The sequence below is a fragment of the Prunus mume genome, linkage group LG2 (assembly GCF_029339155.1).
Source record: "Prunus mume cultivar Tortuosa linkage group LG2, ASM2933915v1, whole genome shotgun sequence".
In the NCBI taxonomy this organism is placed as follows: domain Eukaryota; kingdom Viridiplantae; phylum Streptophyta; class Magnoliopsida; order Rosales; family Rosaceae; genus Prunus; species Prunus mume.
Window position 1 is genome coordinate 1,553,437 of NC_142699.1, and position 9,371 is coordinate 1,562,807.

Sequence of the window (9,371 nt, forward strand, 5' to 3'; positions counted from 1 at the left end):
TAATAAAACATACTAGCCTCAAAGGAAATACTTGTGCAATCTTTGTTGAAGAAGCATAAAACAGAAAACTATAGCTTAACCATTTGTGTTTTACAGGGCAGCACAAAACTGCAAGATTCATGTGCTAACTATACCTTCAGTCGTTTACCCCTATATCTACATTTCTCAATTCACAGCCAAACTTAAGCACATGATTTGTTTTGTACAAGCTAAGTAACAATTTATAGCTTGTGTATATATTTCCGACTAAAATAAGTACAGGCCCCGCCCATTCTCTTTATACCTTTGTTTTGTGTGGTTTTGTAAAATTTATTAATTTTCATTACAGAAACCCATCATCAGAACTTACATTGCATACATTCAAAATCAACGTAAAGGGACATCGTTGCTACCTACTTTGGATGGTGGCTATGGCGGCTGCTGGTAGCGATGGCTCGTGGCAATTACGATGGCTGCTGTCCTAGGGCTAGGAACCTAAAACAATGAAATAGAGAGAGAAAGCAAGAAGGAGCGGTTATGAGATAGAGTTATTGACAAATTTTTTAAATAGAGTTTGGAGCAGATTTCTAGTTTTCTGATGATACAGAGTCCCACATTGGTCAAACAAGCGACCATACAAAGGTTTATAAGGACTTACATATCACTTCACATTGCCGAGCCTAGTAGCATGAGCTTGTAACTAAGCAGGGCATTAAAGTGATTGGTTGCTATGGAAACCTTCCTAGGTGAGGCATAGTGGTCTTGGGCTATTCACCTTGGCATTGGTGGGTGAAGTCGCACAAAGCACACCCCTTACCCTCGGGGGTTAGTAGGATCTCCCAACCACAAAGGTTGGGTAGCAACCAAACCAGAAATATATGAGAATTTGATTGGGTCTTACTTCCCCACAGACCAAGATTCCGCTTGCCTCAGTGTGTTAACCAAGACTGCACGCAATTGTGAAGTCCATATATACACTCCAACATTATACGAGTACAATAACAAAACAGTAATATCTTCGTGATATACAAATTTTTCTATCTACTAAGGCAAGCAACAACAGCATATTATTTATTTAATTAATTAAGACATGGTCCATAACCAAATCAAGCAGAGCCGACCAGTCTACAAGTGTCGTCCATGCCCACTTAATTAATTACATCCAGAAATGAAACTAGTGTAATATTGCATGACGCTAACAAGAAGCAGAATACGTACGTATTGCGGCAAGTCAACGTTTGCAGTCCCTGCGGAACGGGTCAGCACCGCGACAGAAGTTATGGGTGCGGATATTTTTTTGAGCAAGGCAATAATCATACGGGACGCCTTGCTTCGAACAAAACGGGATGCTACGTTGTAGACCTCATATTGAATTATTTCTTTTTCTTTTTCTGAAAGATAGAGTACCTTCAAACAGAATTGCAATTATGAAATATAGTATATCCGTGCGGCTATACTATTTATTTTATTTATAACAAATAAATAAACAATTAATTTATTATTATTATTATTTTTTTTTAAATGGAACCGCCTAGCGCGCCTAGGTGGCTGATTTTTCGAAAACTTGAATGGCATTCTTTTTTTTAAGATTTCTTTTTTCCTGGCCGGTCTATTGCAATTATGAAACTTAAAATAGTATAGCCGCACGGCTATACTATTTAAAATAACCGCCTAGCGCGCCTAGGCGGCCGATTTTTCAAAAACTTGAATGGAGTTTTTTTTCTTCAGATTTCTTTATTCCTGGAGGGTCTAGCATCTCTGCAAGTACATTTTGTCAATTCTCAGTACCATAAGATGGGCAAAAAGAGTAAATCAAAAACTCCCAGAGAGATGCAAGATAATATAGCTGTTGGTATCGGTGGCAGCTTCTCAGGTCCTCTTCAAACAGGTTTAGGTGATTCTTTCCATGCATATATTTTGCAGTCTTGTTTACTATCTAGTGTGAGTTTCCTTGTGAAAATGATTAAGCTTTCTTTGGAATAAACTTTGGGTAGTGTTCACTGGTTTGATTACATTTTGCAGATCCAAAGGCTATCGAAACAGCAAGGGGAATGCAACTGCATTTGTAAGTACTTACGTATCAATTTTTAAGTGCTTATGCTTTCAAATTTTCTTTGTGTTTATTTTTTAAAGCAATCTGTATTCTGTGTGTTGATTGGACTTGTGATGGTTGAAGAAACATAGCCCATATTCAGGGACTATGTTAGATGCATTCTGTGTGTAAATATTTGGTTCTAGTCTTGGGAGTTGGGTTAAAGGATTATATGCATATTTTTATCAGAGGATGGATGATTCTGTTCTAAGCTAGGGGTATTCTAATAATTTGCTTTCCCCTGTGTGCAGTCTTGCAAACGTTGATCCTATTGATGTTGCCAGAAATATTGCAGGGTTAAAGCCAGAAACTACCCTCGGTAAGCATTAAGTTTACTTATGTGTATAATACCAATATTAAACGGAAAATGTTAAATTCTTTATATGTGTAATAAGTAAAAAATCAAAAAAGGATAATAGAGACTCGGGTAATGGCCTAATAGTAATGGATAATGCTCTAAACTACTCTTATCTACAAAGAAAAATCTGGGATTTTTTTTTTAATTTTAAAAAAGTATAACCGAGCGGCTATACTCTTTAAATATATTATTTAACGAGTATAGCCAATCGGCTATACGTTTATATATATATATATATATCTCTCTCTCTGTCTCTCTTTCTGTTATCTTTTCTTGATAGACATTAGGATTTCTTTGGTGAAACCATGTTGTTGTGGTTTTTGTATATGGGGCATGGATTGTGATGTAGATATGAGCTATGATATCTTTTTTTATTTACATTAATTTCAGGATCAACGTGATTATCTTATTTCAACTCCCATGCCAAATGGAAATCTTTGCTACAATGATCTGTTAGATGCAACTGTGTTGGTATTATTATCTCTTTACTGACATCTTGTGTTGTTTCATTAAGCTTATGCTTTCAAATTTTCTTTATGTTTCTTTTTTAAAGCAATCTGTATTCTGTGTGTTGATTGGAGTTGTGGTTGTTGAAGAAACATAGCCCATATTCAGGGACTATGTTAGATGCATTATGTGTGTAAATATTTGGTTCTAGTCTTGGTAGTTGGGTTAAAGGATTATATGCGTATTTTTATCAGAGGATGGATGATTCCGGTCTAAGGGTATTCTAATAATTTGATTTCCCCTGTGTGCAGTCTTGCAAATGTTGATCCTATTGATGTTGCCAGAAATATTGCAGGGTTAAACCCGGAAACTACCCTCGGTAAGCATTAAGTTTACTTGCGTGTATAATACAAATATTAAACAGGAAAATACTAAATTCTTTATATGTGTAATAAGTAAAAAAAAAAAATCAAAAGGGGATAATAGAGACTGGGGTAATGGCCTAATACTAATGGATAATGCTCTAAACTACTCTTATCTGACAAAGGAAAATCTGGGAAACAATTTTTTTTTTTAAACAATGTAGCCGAGATGCTATATGTTTAATATATATATATATATGTGTGTGTGTGTGTGTGTGTGTGTGTGTGTGTGTTACCTTTTCTTGATAGACATTAGGATTTTCTTGGTGAAACCATGTTGTTGTGGTTTTGGTATATGAGGCATGGATTGTGATGAATGTATGGGCTGTGATATCTTTTCTGGTTTACATTTTTCAGGATCAACATGATTATCTTATTTCAACTCCCATGCCAGATGGAAATCTTAGCTACAATGATCTGTTAGATGCAACTGTGCTGGTATTATTATCTCCTTACTGACATCTTGTGTTGTTTCATTAAGCTTAACTTCTTGTCATTATATATCCCTTGCTGTTAACCCTTACGAAATTGGTGTCAATGTTTGCACTTGACAGCTTTTCCAGAAGTTGTATCCAAATGAAGAATTCTTTCCCGAGACATCCTCGCCTAAGAAGTTGGAGGATGACATTCCGATTAATCTAGAGGACTAATAGTATTAAGCCATTACCCGAGTCTCTGTTGTCCCCCTTTGATTTTTCAATAGTACATTCGTGTTCTGTACACGTCTTAAAGACTTGGCCAAATCATGTTTTTTAAAAGGCAAACGTGCAATATGCGTATTATACATGTACGTACATATTTTTCATGTTTAATACACATTTTTTTTATAAAATTTTCAAAAATATACACAAATTCACGTATTATACATATAATTCTCACATATTATTGAATAAACATAATATATATTAACAAATTTATATGAATTATATATTTTTTTAATAAATAGTATAGCCGGCCGGCTATACCAGGTTTTGCTAATTTTTAAAAAATAAATAGTAAAGCCGGTCGGCTATACCAGGTTTTGCTAATTTTTTTAAAAAAGAAATAGTATCGCCGACCGGCTATACTCGATTTTTCTAATTTTTTTTTTTTTAAGAAATGGCGTCGTTCTCCTCGCCTCTAAGACTTCGAGGGGCTCAGATGATACTGAGTCTTGTCAATCAGTAATAAGACTCCTAACACCGCTGAGCAAATCGAAACCAAGCTCCAGTTCGCGATCTTCGCCGATGTGTCTTTCTTTCTCTCTCTTCTATTTTCATTTTTCATTTTCAATTTCTTTTTTTTTTACCCTCATGAAAAGTTGTCTCCTCGATTTTGTTCTCTCTCTCTCTCTCTCTTTTCTTGAATTTGTGATTTTCTGTTTGCTCACTGAGAAAATTTGATCATAGTTTGGTTGATCAAACGACTGAATGACCCAAATAGTTCATCAAGAACCGCTTTATTCTTCTTTCTTTTTTTTGGTCAGAGAACTGCTTTATTCTTTGAACTTGGTTTATCTAAAGAAATAGTATAGCCGGCCGGCTATATGCAGTGTTTAATTTTTTTACAAAATAGTATCACCGTGCGGCGATACCCGGGTTTTTATTTTTTTACAAAATAGTATAGCCGCCCGTCTATACTCGGGTTTTTATTCTTTACAATAAAATATTATAGCCGCTCGGCTATACAAGGCATCTGCCTTGTTATCAATAGCCGCGCGGCTATACTGGGTTATGCCAAATTTTTTGAAGAAATAGTATAGCCGCGCGGCTAGACTCGGCTGTGGGCAGTTTTTAGTATAGCCGCGCGTCTATACTAATTTTTTTTTTACCTTAATAATCTTATCAAATCCTAATTAATGATTGCTGCCGCAGCCTCTGCTGTCGGAAAAACTGTCCTCCACCTTGATCCCAACACATTTTATGGCAGCCACTTCGCCTCTCTCCCCCCAAAATAACCTCACCTCCTTCCTCAATTCCCATTCTACAGATCACATTACCACTGCCACCACCACCTCTATTGATCCTAGTGTCGACCATGATTACATTGCCATAGACCTCAAACCACGGTTGTTATACTCTAATATTGAGACTGCCGCATATGCCCCTGAAATCGTTGAAAAGCATTGCCCAAGAGAATTCACCATCGACCTTGGAGGCCTAGGTTGCTATTCCCTGCTGACAAAGCCACTGACCTTTTGATGAAATCCGGACTAAATTTGTATGTTGAATGTGGGCTCTTGGTATTCAATAGCGTCGGTGCAATTTTCGTTTGTGATGAGAGTGGGCAGTTGAGGAATATTCCACACTCTCGAATAGAAATGTTTAAAGACAGGAGCCTAAGCCTTAAAGAGAAGACTATGTTAACAAGGTTCTTCAAGTTTCTTGAGCACTACTTGGAAGCCTCTCGTGGTATTGGCGGTGACCAAGAAGGGAGCCGCAATAGTGAAAGTTCCAAGATTTCAGAGGAGGACTTGGAGACTCCTTTTGTTGACTTCATAAATAGAATGCAGTTGCCAACCAAAATAAAATTGTACACATCAATAACTTCGCCTTTCTTTATCTGGAACTGGAATTATGCTTCTTTCTTTCTTTTTCTTATTAACTTAAGACAAGAGATGGGTTGGAGCGTTTAGCCCTCTACCACAGTTCGAGGTTAGGTGATTTTTTTGCATAAAGTTTTGTTAATAACATTTATCCTACATTTTTAGATTATAGAATCTAGTTACATCAGTATCCCGCATATAACTTCTTTGTACTTGTTCTTATTAGGTCGACAAATGCCCATGGACCTTGAATATGGTCATGGGGATTTATCAGCTGCCTTTGCCCGCCGAGCTGCTGTTAAAGGTTGCATTGGTGTACGTTAAAGTGGAATTATATGCTACCTTTTTCTTAAAAATAAAAACAAAAATATAAAGGAAAAGTTATCCCACACCATTGTTGCCCTGCATAAACTTTTTCATATACATGTGCCCCGTTCCACTCTCCTCCCTTTTCTCATTTATTCTTCTGCCAAAAACTTGGGTTTCTCTTTTCTTTCTTCTTCTACTCTCCTTGATCTATTAGGACCTCGTCAGTTTCCTAAGTCCTCAGTCTAGTAATCGATTTTTCACACAACTTAGGAAAACCGCATTTGTTTTTTTCTTTTTGAAACAGAAAACAAACCTATATATATATATATATATATATATATATATATGTATATGTATATTACAATGGCTGGAGGGATGTTTTAGAGGAACATAACCCAGCAACTTTTCCCAGTGGAAAAATTATGTGAAAGTTTTACTGTGATTCTTTCAGCATTCAATCTTTAAGGGAAGCCGAAAACAAAATTTAAACTTCTTGCCATTGATGAAACATCAACATTCCAATCAGTCTTTTTTCCCTATAGATTGTAAAATAAAAACTTTTGTAGTTGAATTGGGATGTCAAATTATTTATATGGGAAAGAATGTTTATTCTTTTTTTTTTTTCTTCTTCAATCTTTGGCTTCTTGTATTCTCTGAGATGACAGCAAGAAAAATGAAGTTGTACATTTTCAATTATTGTCATTCCAAAACCTTTGTAAAAAAAAAAAAAAAAATCCAGGTTGAATTTGATGAGAAGAGAGAAGAATGAAGGGAGAGTGATCGAATTGACCTCTCGTATACTGCATCACTGCGTGAAGTTATGTGTTTCCCAAAAACAATAATGAATGCTTTCAATAAAAAAATCATGTCCTTGACAAAATAAAAAGAGTGCCGCTATTTCCACCCACATGTCTTATTTTCCCACCCACCTTATCTTCAAAATTTTATAGACAAATCTACCCCTTTGTAAAATGACTTTTAAGGACTTAAAGAACAAACCTCAACCCTAAAATAAAAACTCAATTTCATAAGAATTAAAAAAGGAAAAAAAATTAGTTAATTAAACAAAGCGACACCAAATAATGAATGAGAGAGGGAATCTTTGGGAGAATGTTCTATTTCTAAATATACACAGGCATTTAGTCTCTTTGATTGGTTTTTGTGAAGAAGACGGTGAGATGGTCCTTGTTTATGATTACATGGCTAATGGGACTCTAAAGGAACACCTGTACAAGAGCAACCAACCTCCCATGGAAGCAAAGGTTGGAAATTTGAATTGGAGCTGCTAGAGGATTACATTATCTTCATACTGGTGCCAGGTGCACTATCATCCATAGAGATACGAAAACCACAAACCTTCTATTGGACGAGAATTGGGTAGCTAAAGTGTCCGATTTCGGTCTATCAAAATATTATTCAAAATCAATGTTAGTACAGTGGTTAATGGTTGCTTTGGGGGGGAAATAAAACATAAAGAAAATATATCTCCCCAATATTAATGAATGAGAGAGGGAATTTTTGGATTCAAGAGACAGATTCACTTGCAGAGAAAGGAAGAAGAACAAGTAAGAGGAAGAAAGACATTAAACTTGGCGTTTATTTAAGAATAATTTTTATTTTTTAATTTACGTTTTTTAAAGAAAATATATTTGTATGTTTTAATTATGAGAAAAACCAAAGCAAAGGATCCAAATCCCTAATAGATTAGCAAAGAGAATTTTTTTGAACTAATAATTAAAGGGTATTTTAGGAATAATGGTGGGTGGAAAGATAGTGTATTACAATTCTCAAGATTCAACGCTATTCCTTTCACACTGCCCTTCTTTTGAAGGAAAATTCTTTATCCTATTCTGCTAATTCTCTTCTTGTTGCACTATGTCCAAGCTTTTCGATAGCAGTGGAACAAAAGTAACCATCGGATTTAAAGAATGAACCTTCCTTCCAAGATGTATGTCGTCCGACCCAACCTCAGACTCTTTCTTCCCGACCTATTTTACTCTCTGGCCGCAGTTATTTAGGTGGTATCCTGATTATGTTTTTTCAAATTTACATGGTGGGTGGGAAGATAAGGTGGGTGAGGAAATAGGACATGGGGTGGAAACAGCAGCACTCAATAAAAAATAAGAAATCATATCATATGCATTTATAACCATTGGATGACTCATTATCTAATGGTTGAGAATGTGTGTCAAAATGTGTGGTCATATATATATATATATATATATACACACACACAATTATTCTCTCATTCGAAAGTCCGCACGTTATTAACATGGAGGAAAGCAAGGAGAGTTAGTAAAAAATACATGGCGTCTGCATGATAATAACGTCCGGATGTCTACATAAGAGAATTTCTCAATCCAGATTATCCAGATATGTGGCAGTTTGGAAACGGGTGTTTGTCCAAAGGGCATGTATGTGCATGCTATTTGAAAACAAGCGCTCTCTCTCTCTCTCTCTCTCTCTCTCTCTCTCTCTCTCTCAGACACACACGCATATAGAGAGATATACAAACATTTATTATTTATTTTCATATCGAGTTTACAAAGATATATATATATATATATATATCTCTGTGTTACCTTTTCTTGATAGACATTAGGATTTCTTTGGTGAAACCATGTTGTTGTGGTTTTTGTATACGGGGCATGAATTGTGATGTAGGTATGAGTTGTGATATCTTTTTTGATTTACATTAATTTCAGGATCAACATGATTATCTTATTTCAACTTCCATGCTAGATGGAAATCTTAGCTACAATATTATGTTAGATGCAACTGTGCTGGTATTATTATCTCTTTACTGACATCTTGTGTTGTTTTCATTAAGCTAAAGTTTTTGTTATTATATATCCCTTGATGTTAACCCTTACGAAATTTGGTGTCAATGTTTGCACTTGACAGCTTTTCCAGAAGTTGTATCCAAATGAAGAATTCTTTCCCAAGACACCCTCGCCTGAGAATTTGGAGGATGATGTACATTCCGATTAATCTAGAGGACTAATAGTATTAGGCCATTACCCGAGTCCCTATTGCTCCCCTTTGATTTTTCAATACTACATCTGTGTTCTATACACGCCTTAAAGACTTAGTAAAACTCACTTTTTAAAAAGGCAAACGTGCAATACACATATTATACATCTATGTACATATTTTTCATGTTTAATACACTTATTTTTTATTATAAAATTTTCAAAAATACACACAAATTCATGTATTATACTCTCACATACTATTGAA

At 35.4% G+C, this 9,371-nt stretch overlaps 1 pseudogene; it reads left to right on the top strand.

Annotated features, from left to right (window-relative positions):
• The first annotated feature begins 5,135 nt into the window (after positions 1-5,135).
• Positions 5,136-9,122, top strand: LOC148919393 (rab escort protein 1-like; annotated as a pseudogene).
• The last annotated feature ends 249 nt before the right edge of the window (positions 9,123-9,371 follow it).